This window comes from Eschrichtius robustus, chromosome 8, assembly GCF_028021215.1.
Source record: "Eschrichtius robustus isolate mEscRob2 chromosome 8, mEscRob2.pri, whole genome shotgun sequence".
NCBI classification, from domain to species: domain Eukaryota; kingdom Metazoa; phylum Chordata; class Mammalia; order Artiodactyla; family Eschrichtiidae; genus Eschrichtius; species Eschrichtius robustus.
Genome location: NC_090831.1, coordinates 112,282,455 through 112,301,820, shown reverse-complemented (window position 1 = coordinate 112,301,820; position 19,366 = coordinate 112,282,455). Strand labels below are relative to the sequence as shown.

General features: G+C 45.2%; 1 pseudogene; it reads left to right on the top strand.

The window, feature by feature from the left end:
• Positions 1-4,322: 4,322 nt before the first annotated feature.
• Positions 4,323-9,653, top strand: LOC137768341 (protein S100-A10 pseudogene; annotated as a pseudogene).
• Positions 9,654-19,366: the final 9,713 nt, after the last annotated feature.

The following is a 19,366-nucleotide window of genomic DNA, read 5'->3' as shown; positions in this document are numbered from 1 at the left end:
GGCCCTGCCTCAGAAACACTGGATCTGCATCTCCTGGGGTGGCCCAGGCGTCTGTGTAGGTGGCATGCTGCCCGGATGATTCTGATGCTTTCCCGGCTGAGCCACCACTGGGGCGCAGACAAGCAGCCCCTCTCTCAAAGCACCTCAGCTGACAGCAGCTGGGAGCAAAATCTCCTTCGAAGAGGGAATATCAGGGAAGGAGGTGGAAGAAAGCTCTCTCACTAAGTTCTAGGGGGGAGAACTGGCCACAGAGACCATGAACCCAATGAGGTAATGTGGGATTTTAAAACATCTTTTAGGTCAGACAGCAAGTCTCCTGTCACCAGTGTGGTCTTCACTAGGGTGTCCACTTTCCCTCGGTTTGCTTCTCAGAACAGTGGTGGAAAGATGGTAAGTAGATGCCATTTTTGTTGCCCGCGCTGATCCCTTTCAGCTCCTGTAACGTTCATTACCAGGAGTTATGCCATCGGTGTGGGGAGGACAGCCACAGAATCACAGAGGCCCATCCAGCCCGAGGGCTAGGTTACGTCAGAGGCCACGCTTTTATAGTCTCCAATTTCCAGACATCAACAAATCTTTAATAGGGAGCAAAGTAAAACAGTGAAGGTTTTGAACTACCTACAGAAAAACAAGAAACTTTTGAACCGAAGAACATAGGTCTTCTTTACCTGTTTAAATTAAAGAGAAATGCATGTGCCTGGACGCCAGGGAATTTAGGTCGACAAATGGAGGAAAAAATACCAGGGTCCTCCCAGCATCTCAAATTCTCTAGTAGTCTAGGAATATGAATACCAAAGGCCTTTGGGCTTGTGGGGAGTCTGGAGCTCTCCCAGTGCCCATGCTGATAATTTGGGTTTCCTCCCAGGCTTCTACCCAAACACATTCCTCAGGAAATATCTGGATGGCTATGGGGACTATTGAGTCACTGAATAAGGGTGCAGCCCTCTACCTCTCCCATAGCCGGCAAGACACTCCCATCACTTGCTGCCTCTGAGGGCAGCCTTCTCTGCCTGCCTCTGGGGTGAGGATGGCGCCAGAGCATCTGCCCAGCTGCCGGGAGCTGTGGCCTCCATCTCAGCCTGCCTGCCTCGGGCGCCCCAGGTCAGGAGCTGGGAGATGGGAACACCGCAGTAAAAGATGGGAGATGATCCTTCCACTCTGCTTTCAGTGGGGAATCAAGCCAAGGATCTAATCAAGATGTTAACCTTCATTAGACCTTGTGCAATTTTAAATATCCTATTCCTAGATGCTCCATCGTGCTCTCCACTAGGGATGATTTGCTATGATCCCCCAAAGCCATTCTTTCCAAGTTATCTTTATTGACTTGCACTGTGGACCCAGCAGGAGCTTAGGTGGATATTTTTCAGACAGAGCCTCTTGTCGCAATAATACAGTTGGATCTGTCCCATCCGCATCTGTGATCTGTGTGAAGGGGTGCTCGCCCAGGACAGGTACCACAGAAGTCATGTTCTTGGATGGGGGAGGGGAGGGCAGGACCCTCCTCCGCCTTCTTGCAAGCTTGGCTCTTTTGCTAGCAATGGGGGAATTAACGGTAAAAATGAGATCAATAAGTGATCTTTTATTTAAAAACAGAACAAAACAAAAACAAACCTTTTCTCCTAAAGTTCCTATGCAGATACAAAGTGTGTTAAGGAGACTGCCCCCAGCAGTATACATTACTGCCCTGCCCACCAACCCCTATTCTGTGGCCCATTCTCTTTCCTCCTACCGAGAATGCCTCCCTGCCCCCAGTTTCTACCTCTCTAGAGTCAGCTTGTCCTTCAGTTCCCAGTTTAAGTCCCAATTTCTCTGAGAAGTTTTTCAGCCCCAGTCCACACAGATTTCTCATTTCAATCTTGTTTTGCCAACAAATTGGTACGATCCTTCATCAGGATCCATGTATCCAGCATCTAAAGTGTTCTTCCTGGGGTGCATCAGAATAGGAATAAGACAGGATAGCATTAAGAGAAAACCCTGGGGGCAGGAAATAATACCGAGTTCAACCCTGACCCAAAAGACCTCTCTGGATCCTAAGCATTTACAATCTCATGAATTCAACTCTTGACAAGGTTCACAGTGAGAAGCACATATTTGAGAAGCTGAAAAAGAAAAAGCCTTTGGGGCTTCCCTGGTGGCGCAGTGGTTGAGAGTCCGCCCGCCAATGCAGGGGACACGGGTTCGAGCCCTGGTCCGGGAGGATCCCACATGCCGCGGAGCAATTAGGCCCGTGTGCCACAACTACTGAGCCTGCACTCTACAGCCTGCGAGCCACAACTACTGAAGCCGGCGTGCCACAACTACTGAAGCCCATGCATCTGGAGCCTGTGCTCCACAACAAGAGAAGCCACCACAACGAGAAGCCTGCGCAATGCAACGAAGATTGGCCCCCGCTTGCCGCAATTAGAGAAGGCCCACGTGCAGCAAAGAAGACCCAACACAGCCAAAAATAAAATAAATAAATTTATAAAAAAAAAAAAAAAAGAAAAAGCCGTTGAAGGTGATCCTGGCCCATTGCCATGTGAGACAGGTGGGGAGGGATTATACAGGGGCAAGAAACTGGGTATCCTATTCTGGCTCAGGAAATGGGGCATGTTTGGAGGGTGAGTGTGAATGTCCGGGCATCTGAAAGGTGTAAGAATTGGGGGAACTCAGTACGGGGATAGTAGGTGGAAGGAAGCTAGTCCTACAAATCCACGGTGGGTAGGATGATGCAGGGATGCTCCCAGAGATGGTACCCAGCCAATGAGATGAACCAGTGTGGGAAAAGGCAGGATGGATTATAGATTGGCTCAAGACCTGGGTTGTAACTCTTTGTTAACCAGCAGTGTGACTTTTTATGAGCCAAGAAACCTGAAATCTTAATTTCTTTATCTGGATAAAGGAGGTGAAAAAAATCCTTAACTAGATTATAGTTTAAACTTTCCACCCCTGGAAGGTCATTGTCACAATTCTGTGACTATCCGGGACAAGCGCAAGTAGCACAAGCCGCTCATTTTCCAACAGAAGTGGAGGAAGGAGCATACAACAGCATGGGAAGCTGCATGTGAAGGAATTCTGGGGACTGCAGCTCCGTAAACAAGTGTTTACTGGGCACTTTGTGCAAAGCTCATTCATTCTGAGGGAAACTGGGGCCAAAAATAATATTAGGCATTTCAGAATGGCCATAACTCTGATATCTTTTCCTTTTTAAAAACTTTTTACTGTGCTCAATCCTGTTCATTAGATCAGCCTGCTAAGCGTAACCTTCAGTCTCACAAAGTTAGAAGACAGCTTCATTGATGCATTCTTCTAAAAAGGCATTTTGTGAAGGTTCATACTATCATGCCATAATTTTTTATCACCTCTCATGTATAAAGCAAAGTATACTTTCACTACCAAAGACTTTCTAATTAAAACACCACTTAGTACCCATTTAGAGCTGACATGTTTAAAAACTCCCTAGGCTGAACTTTTAAAAACTATGACTTCACCCTCTCCAAGGTTCAGAGTAACTTTCAATCATTTTTAAGCATCAGTCTGCAAAACATATGAGTGTGATCCAGTCTCATTAGCAAACCCTAAGCAGACGCATACAAGATACTGGATAATGTTTTGCAACCCACCGGCAGCTTCCTTTGGTTCCCTATGCTTATCAGATCATGTAAAAAAAAAACCATCCAAAATCAGTCTCAGAAATATGTAGGGTGTCAAGATGACATGTACAAACGCTCCTATTAAAGTCTGGACCCAGACCTAAATGTTCACCTGTTTGGATCCAGGGGCTTGAATCAATTGCATGTACATAAACACCCACAAGGACAAGTGCACCTTTCTGGAGGAGCCAGCCGGCCGGCAAGGTGAGAAGGTCAGCCCCGCCCCTCCACAGCGTTGAGTCGACTCACCCTCGGAGGGAGATGGGCACCCAGGCACACGACGTCCCCACTCCCGGAACACGCGCGCCGCCGGAGGGCTTGACAGCGGTGGCAGCGGTCACCGGCCTCGCGTGCCAACCAGAGTGCGGACCGCGTCTCGGCCCGGGCCAGACAGACCGACCCAGCACCTCGGCACAGGCGCAGGGACCAATCGCAGTGTGTCACCGGGCCCACAGCCAATGGGGACGCGCGGTGGCCAGCCAATGAGGGTGCAGGCAGTGGAAGAAACAGTGTAACATTTTGTCTGAAGGCGGCACAAGAAGGCGGGGAGAGAGGGGGAGGGGCAGGGCTGAACTTCTCACCTTTGCCCATGGCTCCTTTCCAAGCAGAGGCCCAGGGGGCTGGGAGGGGATACCTGTGTCACCTTAGGTACCCCAAACGGCTTGTATGTGCCCACAGAGAACTGAACGGATGTCCTCCGACTGGGTCTGCTCACCTGACCTGGAGCCCCAGTATCTTCATCCCTCAGACGGGGCTCTGACACCTGCCTTACGGGGTTATCCTGAGACTTAGAGAAGAGGAGGTCAATAAAGGGTCAAGAGCAGAGGCTCCCTGTCTCAGGGGAAAAGACGAGAGCATGCAGGTGTGAGGAAATAGACGCATAAAAGGGGGAACCCGGGAATGATGTTTTAAACTAGGGAAGAAGAAATGGGGGTGGGGCTTAAGAGGGGCTGGGCAGAAGAGGCCTTTAAAGGTGGGATCAAAATAGCAAGAAGAAAAGAGAAAAGGTGCTGACTCTTTGAGACAAGAGGAAACAGATATTCTTCCAGCTTAGGGGAAAAAATTCATTTTCCCCCAAATATAGATAGACTCATGTGTCTAGGTTTCTTTTTGCTTGAGTTCTTGCACCCCTGAATGTTTCAGGATGTGGTGTTCCCACACCTTCAGTTTTACCCTAGGACGCAGCAGCCAGGCCAGGTGCCCCTTGCTGTTCTCTGACCTGGGGCAAGCTGCTTCACCCCGGGGTGAACCTGAGGTCACACGGCCTCAGGGGTGAACCTGAGGTCACACGGCCTCGCTGAAGCATCCTGGGCCTGGTGGCACTCAGATTGGGATTCTGATCCAGGATGCACCTCAAAGTGACCGTGAGGATCATGAGTTCTACCTAAAGCAGACAAATAGGGTACCTGGCACGCGGTGGACACTCCTGAAATTCAGCTTCGGATTTTGGTGGAACATTAAATTAAACTTTGTGTTGTGTAGGAAGAAACTGCCACATGGAAAGCACCCAGTAGGAGCAAATTCTCCTTCTCCTTTTCCAGGTGAATGTAAAATGTTCATTTTAAAACCAAATTCTGCCTAGGTTGAGGCCCTGTCCCTTCTGGCTGTCCATGACCCAGGGTCACCGAGGGTCCCTGAGGAGCGGCTTTTCTCCCCTCCCCCACTCCCTGGTTTCTCTTCCCTGGCCCTGCTCCTTGCCTCCCACCACCAGCCTCAGAGTTGCTGAGACCCCCTGGGAGCAGAGGGCATTCAGGAGTCTGTGTACCTCTGTCTTGGAGAGCCTTACATTTGCACCGAGAGGGCACACAGAGGTCCAGGAACCAACCTGCCTGGCCTTCATCTAGTCACCCCCTCCCCCCATCAACCACCACCCCACACTCATCTGCCTCACTGGATGAGGCCCACTGGGGAGCAGATCTGCACCCAGAAGAAATGCAGTCCCGGGGTGGGATGTTGCTAAGAGGGTTCCTTACCTGCCGCAGCCTGATTTCTTTATAGAAAGTGAAGATCTCTGGTCCACTTCAGTCAACCTTCCCCGCAGCTGTGAGGCAGGAGTCTCTGCTCATGAACCCTGGGACCTCCGGGTGGCCTCTCACCAGCTTTGGATACAATCAGAGTTCTCCACGGCAACAGCCAACACACCCCGTCACCTTCTGACCCTGACCCCTCCCTCACAGTATCAGAGATCCTGCCCTGTACATGCCTCCGCATGGTAACATAGATCCTGCCCCCAATGCCAGCCCCCTAAGTAGCATAGATTCCGCCCTGAAATACCCCTGCCCTCCACCAGTCTGAGAGCACTTCCTCCCCTCAGATCCAGCTCCACACCTGTCCCAACGGGGAGCTAACATTCTTGCATTAATGCCAACCCAGTATGGCCACCTGTGTTCTGTGTCCTCGGCCTTAACTTTCTTGTTGGAGAAACAGCCTTTTTCACTTGTTCTCCATTGTTGGGGATGACGTATTTAAGATCATTTAAAAATAAAAATGGAGGAACTGTGGTTCAGGCGTCTCCAATGGAGCCGGGTGGCCATTATGGATGTGGTTTCAGACACATTCTTGCATCAACTCCTGAATTTTCTGAACTATCTCAAACTCAAGGACATCATCAGCTGTTTTCAAAACAATATCTGCTAGCAGCTGCCAGTTGCAACCTTATGGTCTCAGGGTCTCCCCTAGTAACTATGCAACCATTTTGGGCCCCAACCAATCCGTGCTTAACAAGCACCCTTACTTTGTGCCAGCTCCAATCCTAATTCTTGGCAAACAACTTATGTAATTTTATGGGTTTTGCGTATATAAGCCTCCTTCATTTTGTGGTCCAGTGGAACACAATTCAAGTGCTTTTTGAATCTGTGTCTCCTGGGCTACAGTCCTCATTTTGGCTCACATGAAACTCTCCTCTATCCCTTATTATAAATTGTTTATTGATTATTTACATCAACATTGTTTTCCATTCATTTCATGTGATGAAGGGCAGAGGGTCTCAGACTCTATCTCCTCCAAACAAAATAAGAGAGATGGATCGTGTATTGAGCACCTACTATGTTCCTAATCCTTGTGGATGACCTTGTGAAGAGTCTTCTCTTGCTCATTTTATAGATGGGGAAGCCAGCTCAGAGAAGGGCAGTGACCTGCCTAAGGTCTAAACACCTAAAGTTCTCTCTGGTCTTCTGCTCACCACGCCTCCTTGGGTGGCATTTAGTGAAAGGAATATTAACTATCTTTGACCGGAGAGAAATTTGCACGATTTTGTAAGTTTCAGAGCAAAAGACCCTCAGCTGTGAACTGAGGTTTGTGGACAGTAGCTTATAGGGAGGGATGAGGAAGGCAGAGATCCATGAAGAGGTACATTCTCTGACTCCAGTTATGAGCTCCCAGCACTTCTGCTAAGAGGAACCTTGGATGCAATCTCAGATGGGCTTTTGCCCTCTATTTCCTTTGCACAAGGCCAGATTCTGGCTTCCAGGAGAGGCTGGGAATATAGTAGGCTCCTTTATGGGGAGCAGGTATTGCTGCGTCAGCATGGCTGGGCACTTTCTGCTGTAGAAGGGCAGATATATGACTACCAAGACATGTCCCAGGGTGAGAGTACCCATCCTCCCCTGACCTCTAGAGTAAAACTCCCAAAGGCTCAGGGCCTGTCATCATGACTCAGCACCAAGGGACCTCCTTCTGGGGTTTCTGTTTTAAGGGTTTAATGTATATGAAAGTGTTTTGAAACGTAGAAAGAGCTATACAAATACTGATATAGAAAGTTGAGGCTTGAAACTATAAAATTCCTAGAAGAAGACATATGGGAAAATCTTCATAACATTGGTTTTGGCAATGATTTCATGGATATGACACTGAAAGAACAGGCAACGAAAGACAAAATAGACATCAAACTAAGAGCCTTCTGCAAAGCAAAGGAAACACTCAACAGCGTAAAAATGCACCCCAGAGAATGGGAGAAAGTATTTGCAAATCTTATGTCTCATAAGGGGTAATATCCAAAATATGTAAGGAACTCCTACTACCCAATAGCAAAAAAACAAATAACCTTTTTAATAAATGGGCAAAGGACATGAACTGAGGTTTTTGAAAAGAAGACATACAAATGGCCAACAGCTATATGAAAAGGTGCTCAGCACCACTCATCATCAGGGAAATGCAAACCAAAACCACAATGAGATATCACATCATACCTGTTAGGATGGCCATTATCAAACAAACGAAGTCTGGCAAGGATGTAGAGAAATTGGAACCCTGTGCACTGTTTCTGGGAAAGTAAAATGGTGCAACTATTAGGGAAAACAGTATGGAGGTTCCTAAAAAAATTAAAAATAGAACTAACATATGATCCAGCAATCCCACTTCTAGGTATTTATCTGAAAGAACTGAAAGCAGGATCTTTTTTTTTTTTTTTTTTTGAAACATTTATATTAACATATTTCCATACAAATAACCCAATGAAAGTTTAGTATTAGTTGTTTGTTTGTTTTTTTATACTGCAGGTTCTTATTAGTCATCAATTTTATACACATCAGTGTATACATGTCAATCCCAATCACCCAATTCAGCACACCACCATCCCCACCCCACCGCAGTTTTCCCCCCTTGGTGTCCATATGTCTGTTCTCTACATCTGTGTCTCAACTCCTGCCCTGCAAACCGGCTCATCTGTACCATTTTTCTAGGTTCCACATACATGCGTTAATATACGATATTTGTTTTTCTCTGAAAGCAGGATCTTAAAAAGATGTCTGCATGCATGTTCATTTCAGCATTATGCACAATAGCCAAGAGGTGGAAGCAACCTAAATGTCCATCGACAGATGAATGAATAAAGAAAACGTGGTATATACATACAATGGAATATCATTCAGTCATAAAAAAGGTGGATAAACCTTGAGGACATTATGCTAAGTGAAACAAACCAGTCACAGAACGAGAAATACTGCATGATTCTACTTATATGAGGTATCTAGAGTAATCAACCTCATAGAAACAGAGAGTAGAGTGGTGGTTGCCAGGGGCTGGGGGAGTTGCCAGAGGGAAATGGGGAATTGCTGTTTAATGGGTATAGAGTTTCAGTCACGGATGAAAAATTTCTAGAAATCCCTGTACAACATTGTGCATATAGTTAACAATATAGTACTGTACACTTATGAATTTGTTGAGGGTAAATCTCATTTTATGTGTGTGTGTTTTTACCACAATTGAAAAAAAAAAAAAAAGAGGCTAAGTGATTTACTCAAAATTCAAAAGCTAATCAATGTGGTCTCATTTTGGGTTTTTTCCCATTATTATAGTGTAACTCATGAAACTTTGTGGTCAAATATATTCTTTACTCGTTCAATAATTTTTTTTTTTTTTTGGCCACACTGCATGGCATGCGGGATCTTAGTTCCCTGACCAGGGATCAAATCTGCACCCCCTGCAGCGGAAGCAAGGTGCCCTAACCACTGGACTGCCAGGGAATTCCCCATTAAAGAAATATTTATTGCATGTCCACTATGTGCCAAACATTGTTTTAGGTGCTGGAGATATGACAATGAACAAAACAGACATAAATGCTGATCCTTGTTGAATTTTAATTCTAGTGCTGGGAAGATTAAAAAAAAAAAAGACAAATGTGTTTATAGTATATTAGAAGGTGATAAACTAAGCCCGCATCCCAGCTAGCCAAGTGACCCCTCCACACCTTCCGCTAAGGTTTCAACAGACCTCACTGAAAGGCCATGTCAAATGGAACATGCCATGGAAACCATGATGCTCACGTTTCACAAATTGCTGGGGATAAAGTCTACTCTACAAAGGAGGACCTGAGGATACTCATGGAAAAGGAGTTCCCTGGATTTTTGGAAAATCAAAATATTGAAGGACCTGGACCGGTAGTAAGATGGTTAAGTGGACTTCCAGAGCTTCTTTTTGCTAAATGCTGGGCTCACTATTGCATGCGATGACTATTTTGTGGTACACATGAAGCAGAAGGGAAAGAAGAAGGCAGCATGGAGCAATTACTCCCACCATGATTAGAGTTCTCCCGCTGGGGCGCTTAAGGAATCTGTCCCATAGCTTCCCCCTGTATAAGGATTTCATGAGCAGATAGGGTCCCTTAGAAAATGTACAAATAAAATCCAACTCCCATTTGACAAGCAGAGAAAGCAGAGTCAGTTAAAGCCAGATAAGCTTTTTTTAAAAAATAAATTTATTTATTTATTTATGGCTGCATTGGGTCTTCGTTGCTGTGCACACGCTTTCTCTAGTTGTGGCAAGCGGGGGCTACTCTTCGTTGCTGTGCACGGGCTTCTCATTGCGGTGGCTTCTCTTGTTGCGGAGCAGGGGCTCTAGGCGCGCGGGCTTCAGTAGTTGTGGCTTGCAGGCTCTAGAGCACAGGCTCAGTAGTTGTGGCACACGGGCTTTGTTGCTCCGCGACATGTGAGATCTTCCTGGACCAGGGATCGAACCTGTGTGCCCTGCATTGACAGGCGGATTCTTAACCACTGCGCCACCAGGGAAGTCCCAGATATGCTTCTGATTTTTATATTGGTCACATCCTCTTGCCCTCAATAAACAACTTCCTTTTTTTCGTTCCTAAAAAGATGGTGATATGATAAACGCTAAGAAGGAAAATAAAGCAGGGGAGGGAGATAGGGAGTACAGGGGGAGGCGGTCCACTTTAAATAGGTAGAGGGCATAGCAAATGCAAAACCCCTTGGGCGGGGTTGTGTCAAGTGCAGAGCAAGGCATCCCTGTGGCTGGAGCAGAGTGAGAGAGTGAGTGAGGAGGAGGATGGTGAGAGATGAGGTTAGAGGAGCAAAGGGCAGGGGGCAGGGCTTTCCTGGGACCTCTCTGGCTGCCGTATCAAGAAGAGGCAGTGAGGAAGTGATGGGGGAAGCCTGGAGGCGAGTTAAGCCCTTACAATAACACAGGTGAGAAAATATGAGAGCTGGTGGTGGACGAGGTTAGAAATCACTAGATATTGAAGACAAAGCCCACAGAATATCCTGATGGGTTGATGGTGGGAGGACACCACAGAAAGAGGGGAGTCAAAGGTGACTCCCTGGTTTTGACCCTGGAGAGCTGGAAGGATGAAATGAAAGGATGAGGAAGACCATGGGTCAGGCAGGTTCAGTTCTTGTAAATCAAATCATTGGTCAACTCCTTTATTCACTTGCTACATAAAATGAATTTTAATTATACAAAGAATACACATTCCCCTTGTAAAAATGAAAACATTTGAGCCCACCTTGGTCTTCTCTCCACCTTTATAGATGTAACTACTGTTATTTGTTTGGTATGAATGCTCCCAGATCCTTTGCTAGATGTTTATGTACCTACAGGTATTCCCTTGGAAAATATAGTTTTGTGAGTTCTGGAAGGAAAGAACTTTACATAAATACATCACTCTGCAACTTGCTGTTTTCATTCAATAATATGAGTTGGAAATGAGTTCATATTTGTACATAGAGATCTACCTCATTTGTTTTCATGGCTGCATAATATTTCTTATGTTAGACAACTTTAAAGGAATGGTGAATTCATTTGAAAGTGGAGAAAACTTTTGCAAGGTGTATTAGTCAGGGTTCTTCAGAGAATCAGAATATATTTATACAGGGGCGGAGAGAGGTGCGGAGGACCGGCAGGGGAAGCTGCCCTAATTATTGCAGAAGGTAGAAACAGGATTGCAGAGAGCAAGGAGTTGTTTTTTAGGAAACGTGGCAACAGAGATGGGATTCCCCCATGCTGTCCTCAACTCAGTGTTTGCGAAGGCATATTTCTTATTAACCTAGGAGACGTGAATTGTTCCAGCAGTGAAAGTGAATGATTTTATAGACTCATAAACTCATGGATTCCTGCTGCTGGCAGTCTCATGCCATTATTGGCGGTTTACTGCCCTGTGCAAATGGGGACTTTGTTGCCACGTGGGGTGGAAGGCACAGGGCTGGAGGCAGGCAGTTCTCACTCTAATCTGAGCTACTCCTCAAGAGATATGATCACGGGACTTCCCTGGTGGTGCATTAGTTAAGAATTCTCCTGCCAATTCAGGGGACACGGGTTCGAGCCCTGGTCTAGGAAGATCCCACATGCCGCGGAGCAACTAAGCCTGTGCGCCACAACTACTGAGCCTGTGCTCTAGAGCTCCCGAGCCACAACTACTGAGCCCACGTGCCACAACTGCTGAAGCCCGCGCACCTAGAGCCCCTGCTCTGCAACAAGAGAAGCCACCGCAGTGAGAAGCCCATGCACCGCAGCGAAGAGTAGCCCCCGCTCTCAGCAACTAGAGAAAGCCCGCATTCAGCAACAAAGATCCAACGCAGCCAAAAATAAATAAAAATAAAAATAAATAAATTTATTTTAAAAAAAAGGAGATATGTGGTCTGGGAGAAGGTGGATCACTTTCAGTCTTTGGGATAATCTTAGAGATAATCTCTAAACAGACAGACCAAGGTTCCCAGCAGGTGCCTTATACCAGCATGAGGCCCATGGGCTGTACGGGCTGGAAGGACCCCAGGGTTCTTCTTAACCCAAGGTCTTTACGTTGCAACTGAGGGAGCTGGACAACTTGATCATCAGAGTTCAGGTGTAAGGTCCTATCTTTTGTTCTGAAAACTGAATTGTATAAGCATAGGATTGGGAATTCCTAGTTTAGCATCAATTTATATTAAAAAGTTTTGGGTGGATAGTTGATAAAAGCTTTGTGTGAGTCGCCACTAAGATATGGTTATGAAAAATGAACATGCTATATTTAAAGATAGTCATTATATTTATAAAATAAAATTAATACATGTTCATGGTAGGGAATTTGAAAAATATTAAAAAGTATATAGACAAAGTCAGAAATCACCCATAAAATCTCTACTACCTAAAGCCAATAATTGTAAATATTTTGTGTGTACATATAGATCAAAAATATTATATAAAGCAATCATGTTGCATCTACAATTCTGTATTGCACTTAAAATTAAACTTTTTATTTTGAGATAATTGTAGATTCACATGCAGTTGTAAGAAATAATAAAGAGAGATCCCACTTACCCTCTACCAAGTTTTCCCCAATGGTAACATCTTGGAAAAACTATAGTACAATATCACAACCAGCATATTGACATTTATCCACTGAATAATCCATTTATCAATAATAATTTATCAATGGATAATAATTATCCATTGAATAATCCACTGATATTATTCAGATTTCCCTCTTTTACTTATACACATTTGTGAGTGTGTGTGTGTTTAGTTCTCTACAGTTTTATCACGTGTGTAGTTTCATGTATCCACAACCACAGTGAAACCCAGAATAGTTCCAGTACCACAAGGAGTTCTCATTTTGCCCTTTTATCATCACACCCCCTTACTCTCATACCCGCTCACTCATTCCTGACCCCTGGCAACCACTGATCTGTTCTCCATGTCTAAATTTTATCTTTTCAAAGATGTTATATAAATGAATCATAACTGCCTTTTGAGATATATATATATATATATATATATATATATATATATATATATATATAACCTTTTAGAATTGTTTTTTTCCACTCAGCATAATTTCCTTGAGATCTGTCCAGTTGTGTATCACTAATTCACTTCTCTTTATTGCTGAGTACTATTCTGTGGTATGGATGTACCAGTTTGTTTAACTAGAGGAGGTGAGGTAGGTCAGCCATGTTGCCTGTTGTTGCTGTTTATTTTAGCCTCTACCAAAAAGAGTTGAAGGACATCTGGGTTGCTTCCAGTTTTTGGCAATTAAATAAAGCCGCTATGAGCACTCATGTACAAGTTTTTATGTGAAGATATGTTTTCATTTCTCTGGGACAGATGTCCAAGAGCTTGATTACTGGGTCATGTAGTAATTGTGTGTTTAATTTATAAGAAACTGCCTAAAATTTTTTTTGAAGTGTGAATCACACATTTTTTTTGTTTTGTTTTCTTTTGGCCATGCCACACAGCTTGCAGGATCTTAGTCCTCAGACCAGGGACTGAATCCGTGCCCCCTGCCTCCTAACCACTGGACCACCAGGGAAGTCCTTGAATCACACATTTTTAACATGTAGTGTGAATATTTCTCTAAGTAATAAAGTAGGCTTTGCAAAAAAGATTTTAAATGACAACATTATATTGCATGGGACGGGTATAGCATAATTTATTTAAGCTTTTCCCTAATGTTGAACATTTTGGTTGTTTCAGATTTCTCTTTCCCTGTAGAAATCATGATTAGACGCCTGCATGTGCAGTTGGTGTGAAGAACAGGCCGGCTGGAACTGTTCTTGCCGTGCCCAGTGATGAGAAGTTTCTGAAAGATTGATTTGTGCTAACTTCACTGCACAGGAGCCTGAGGGAGACATCAGAATGCCACCCTTCTTGTCGTTCAGTAAGAAATACAACTATCGCACACACAGGGAGTGTGCATGGTAGCACTGGCATAAACGGCATCCCCTTTGGCCTGTGTTGGAAGGCTAACATAATTGTAAACTCCTTTTTAGTTTACCAGGAGAAAGACACCAGAATGCCACAACTCTTCCTGTGGTCAAGTGCCAGGGTGGTCAGATGGTCCCCTGGTGAGCTTGGAACGAGGAAAAGGGTGGACTACTTCTAATGGCCCCATTTTCGTGGTCTAGTGCCTCCTTCTCATCTTGGGAATGGTCTTGTCATAGAACAGAACTCAGGACATCTGCTGGCCGAGATGCACTCGAGGGCTTCAATGGGCTCTGCCCATGGTCACTCTCTTGATTTCTGCATGTCTGTGTGCAAAACTTCTTCTGATGGGCACAATATTTATTTTGGGAATTGATGCCCTCAATCAAGTCCTGTGAGCCAGTAGCTTTTCTCTCTCCTTCCATTGACTTTGTCTTTGGTTTCTGATCCATTTTGGGTTGATTCTGCCATTCAGCACTCAGTGGGAAATGCAGTTTCCTCATTCCTAAGTTCTTGGAGGATGCTTCACTGTGGCCTCTGAGTACTTATAGCTTCTACTATTGTAAATAACTTTCATTATTACAAATAACTTGCGCTCTTACAAACAACCCATTCTACATGCATCTTGTCTTTTTAAAATTATTTCTTTAAGGGAAATTTTAGAAGCGTAGTACATTGGGTTCAAGAGTATGAACATTTTTTTTGTTGGTGGCGGTGATCATTTATAATGCCATCCCTAGGAAAGTATAATAGCTCATTCTGGAGCTTTGTGAGAACGCCCACTTTACTTTATGTTTATCAACACTGGCCAGTAGATGTTTTAATGCAAATTTAGTAAGTGAAAAGGGCATCTGTTTTAATTTGTATGTCATCGATTTTCAGTGGGCTGAGAGCTAATGTGTAAACAGCCTGCCCCCTAAGGCAAGGCCAAGGGTTATCAGCCGGGCTGGGCCACTTCCAGTTTTCAGAAGTGCTCAGAACTTTGTATGGCACTGACCACAGTAAGAAAAGATTTCTCTGCTGAAGGCAATGGTGATGGAAGCTCTGTACTGAGCGTGTAACTTGGAGTCCCAGGCAGTACAGCCAGGTGGGCTTCATTCATTCATTAATTCAACAAACAGCTCTTGAGTACCTCCTTTCAAAGGACTATGCTAGGTATTGGAGGATCAGCCAGACATACTCTCTGCTCTCAGGAGTTTATAATCAAGGAGATGAGACAGACAGATAGTTACAAAGTTACAGGGCGCTAAGCCATGGGAACAGAGAGAGGGAAACACCAAGTGCAAGCTGAGGGGTGAGGGCCAGGGATGACTAGGTTGAGTCTTAAAGGATAGGAGTTCAAGGGAACAATCACAGGCAGAGTCAGGCAAACAACTGGGTGGAAAGAAATCTCAGAAATTGTAGGTTAAACAAAGGGCAGCCCAGAACATCAAGATTAGAAGTAAGGGCAAGAGGTGAAATTCTAAGGTACCCTAGAACCTTAGAGAGCTCCAGGTGCTCTTATACCTCTGATCTGTTATCTGTGGTACCCAGGGTTAAACTGATTGATCCCTGCCCCAGGCAGAATGCTCCAGCCATTAAAGAGACCCTGCATGGTGAGTCTGAGCTCCAGTACTCTTCAGAAGCGGGGTGTATTCATCCTCATTCAGCCACGTGGCCTGTCTCACAAGTTGACTGATTCAGTGTTGCTGCTGTGAGCACTGGTGGACTTGGAATCAGAAACGTCAGCCTGAGACCTTGAATAAATCATTTAGTCTCCCTGAATCTCAGTTTTTTATTTCTAAGATGAGGGGGAAAAAGACTTCATAGGGCTGCAAGAGGTTCAAATGAAATAAGGTATGTAAAAGTGTTTTGCAGCTACAAATATTATGGTTATTACTATTACTATTAAGCTTAAAATAGTCATTTATTCGTGGAAGCTCTGTGAATTGGCAGCTGATCCCTTCTATCCTCCTCTCAGACATGTGTGTTCCTAAGAATCCCCTGGAACTTGGTCCAACTGCAGATTCCCAGGCACCATCCCAAGCAATTCTGACTGAGTGGGTCTGGGTTGGTCCCGTGAGTTTGTAATTTAACAAGACCTTGAAGTAATTCTGATGCAGGTGGTGACACAATCACACGCTGGAGAAATAGGAACTGAGTTCTACTGGGTTGGCCAAAAAGTTCGTTCAGTTAATGAATACATTGTTCGATAAAGTTCTTGGTGAAAATGAAAAACGTGCCTTTTATTTTTACTTAAAACTGAATGAACTTGTTGGCCAGTCCAATACAGTCGAAGGTAGCAGGACTAAAGCCTCCTTCACCGTTCTGAACTGAGTCTCCAAAAATGCTTCTGAACGCAACTGGTACAATTAAGTTTGAGATGCCTGTAGGATACCCAAGTGGAAATGTCCCTAGGTATTTGGGTAGCAGCTCAGGAGAAAGGTCTGGGTTGGAGGTAAGATTTGGGAGTCATCAGTGTACAGGTAACAGCTGAAGCCTTCACGAGGGTGGGGTAGGATAGCCGTGCTTCAGGTCCCAGTACTGCTTACTGTTTATGGGTCCCTGTTTGTTTTAGCTTCTACCAAAAAGAGTGTGTCTGGATGTCCCATGGTCTCCTCTTCTGGAGTTCTCTCTGCCCACAAATGGCACGATCATCCACCCAGATGCCCAAGCCAGAAACCTGCCAATCACGTACTATCTCTGCTCCTCACTCATCTTAGCTAATTAATCACCAAGTTGAGCTGATTCCACTCCTCCATAATTCCCAAATCCTACCCCTGCCCCTGCAATCTTCATCCCCACTGCCACCAGTCTAGTCTCATCTCTTGCTTGGAGTGCCATAGGCTCCTAGCTGGCCTCCATCTTCCTTCCAGCCCTGTTCCCATCCAATCCAGCCTCCACTCTGAAGCCAGAGTGTGTGTGCTTCAGTCATCCGGCTCCTCCAACCAGCCAGAGCTAGTCCGGAGGGCAGACACCCTGGTCTTGCATATAATTGTGTCCCTGACACCTAGCACAGTGCCTGGCATCTAGTAGGTGTTCATTAAATGTTTACCCCTCGTCCCATCCCCATGCTCCTTGTCCTCCCTTCTCTCCCAACTCGAAGCCTCAAGGGCAAAGAGAGATTATTAGATTGGAAGAAAAGATAACTTGTGGTTCACCTTGTGGGCACCCGCATACTTTTCTTTGTATAATGGAACTGCTGCGGCCCCCAATAGCACCTGCTTAAATGAATATCAGTCTACCTGTTACTTTCATAGCAGGCGCCAGAGCATAACCAGTAAAGGCTTAATCAGACATGCTGGAGCTAATGAGTGAGCTGGAGAATCTAGTGCCTTCTCCGGTTACATAAAGACAACTCAGTTAAATGTCTCCAAAAATTTTTAAAGAGAGAGTAAAATGGTAGGAAGGGAAGATGGGGGAAGAGGAATGCTTTGGACAGGAAACCGGTCAGAAGCCCACAGAGCCTACACACTGGAGTGACCCAAGAGTTTACATTCCCTCTAACTGGGCTGTCCTGCTTGAATGTGGTGGGTCCACACTGAATTTGTCCTCGTTTATAATTCAGTAAATTTTTATTGAGCCTATACTATAAGCCAGACACTGTTTTAGGCAATGGGGATATAGTAACAAACAATTCAGACAAAAATCTCCGTTCTCATGAAGCTTGTATTTTTGAGGGGGGAGGGGGACAGACAATAAATAAGAAAAATATCTAGTTTGTCAGATAGTGATAAGTGCTATGGAGAAAGATAGAGCAAGGCAAGGGGGCTAGGAATTCTGGAGGTATAGAACTGCTATTTTGTACAGGATGATCAGACCTTTCTGAGAAGGTGATATTAGTGTAAACGTGTGCAGCCTCCTTTGTGTGTTTGCTCAAATGAGCTATCCATATGGGTATCTGGGAGAAGGTATGCCTGGTAGAGGAAAAAGCTCCTACTAAGGCCCAGAGGAGCTGCATTTTGTTGATCAGAAAACCAGTCTTAGTTGGTTTTATAGGCTCTGGTCTGAAATTGCCATGGCCGTTGGAGGTGCAGGAGGTGGGAGCTGTGGCTTCAGCTTCAGGTGCCTTTAGGGGAATCTAATTCGCAACTTTCCTGTAGGGGGAGGTTTGGGCATTGGCTGCTTGTCAGGATTTCCCAAGTTCACTTTTGAAGATCTGAGATCCCAGTCAAAACAGGATTTGCCTGGGGCCTCAGTAATCACAGAGGCGACTCTTCTTGCCTGCCCTGTGCAGCAAGGCTGTTTGCCTGGGGTATGCTTACACCTGTGGAGACAGGTAAAGCAGGCAGAGTGGAACAGGTCTCTACCTTGTCTTGCCACGGGTTTTGCTTTTTGTTATCTTTTCAGGTTTCTCTAGTGCAGATCAGAACGCCTTTGGGGATAAATTTCCAAGTAGTAGGATTGGAGTATCTGAGCAGAGTGGCAGTAATGATTCTGAGTAGTATTTTGACAAATACACAAAACCATACCATTAGAGGGAAGGAGAGGGGAACAAACCTTGCAATTTACTGATGGGCTATTCACTGTGCTAAGCGTTTTCCATACTGATACGTTATCTAAATACATTTTCATTATTACTCTGGAAGGTAGGTGGAAAGTGAGGCTCAAAGATATTGACTATTTCCCTGCTTACAAAAATATATGCACTTTATAAATATGTCAAACAAAAAACCACAAAAAATAGGAAGTGAAAGTCCCTCAGAGTCTCACCTCCTAGAGGAAACAACTACAGGCGGTTAGTGTATAATCTTCCTGAATTTTAAAAATGTACACACAAGCACATACACACATACCTTTTTTTTGCTCCCCTAGAAACTGGGACCATATTATACATATTGTTCTGAAACTTGCCTTTTTTCTCAGAACAGTGTGCCTTGGTTTTCTTGCGGTGTTAATAAATCTTATTAATGAAAGCAGGCTTTTTGGGGAGTTAGAGCTCTCTGATAACACAACACCTGGTTGTGTGACTTCACACAAGTCACTTTGCCTCTTAGGACTACAGTTTCCCCCATTTGTAAAACGAGGGCAGGCAGATCACAGAGGATTCCGCGAGGTAATGCCAACGAGCAGGGCACCTCAGCCCCTCGCCCGCCTCGTGACTATCTGGGATAATCTCCAAGGTCCAGCCCTACTTGACTTGGACGGCAGCCGCCACTTTCAATAACTCAGATGACAAAGCCGCTGCCAGCGCTGCCAGAAAACCCCGGCGGGCAGTGCTTCTTTCATTCGCTCTTGGACCTGGGTGATGGTATCGCGGGGCGGGGCCGGGGCGGGGCCACAGACGCGCGGCGAGCGGTGCGTGCGGGCTGGTAGGCCGGCCGCGGCGTGACGTGATCGGCGACCGC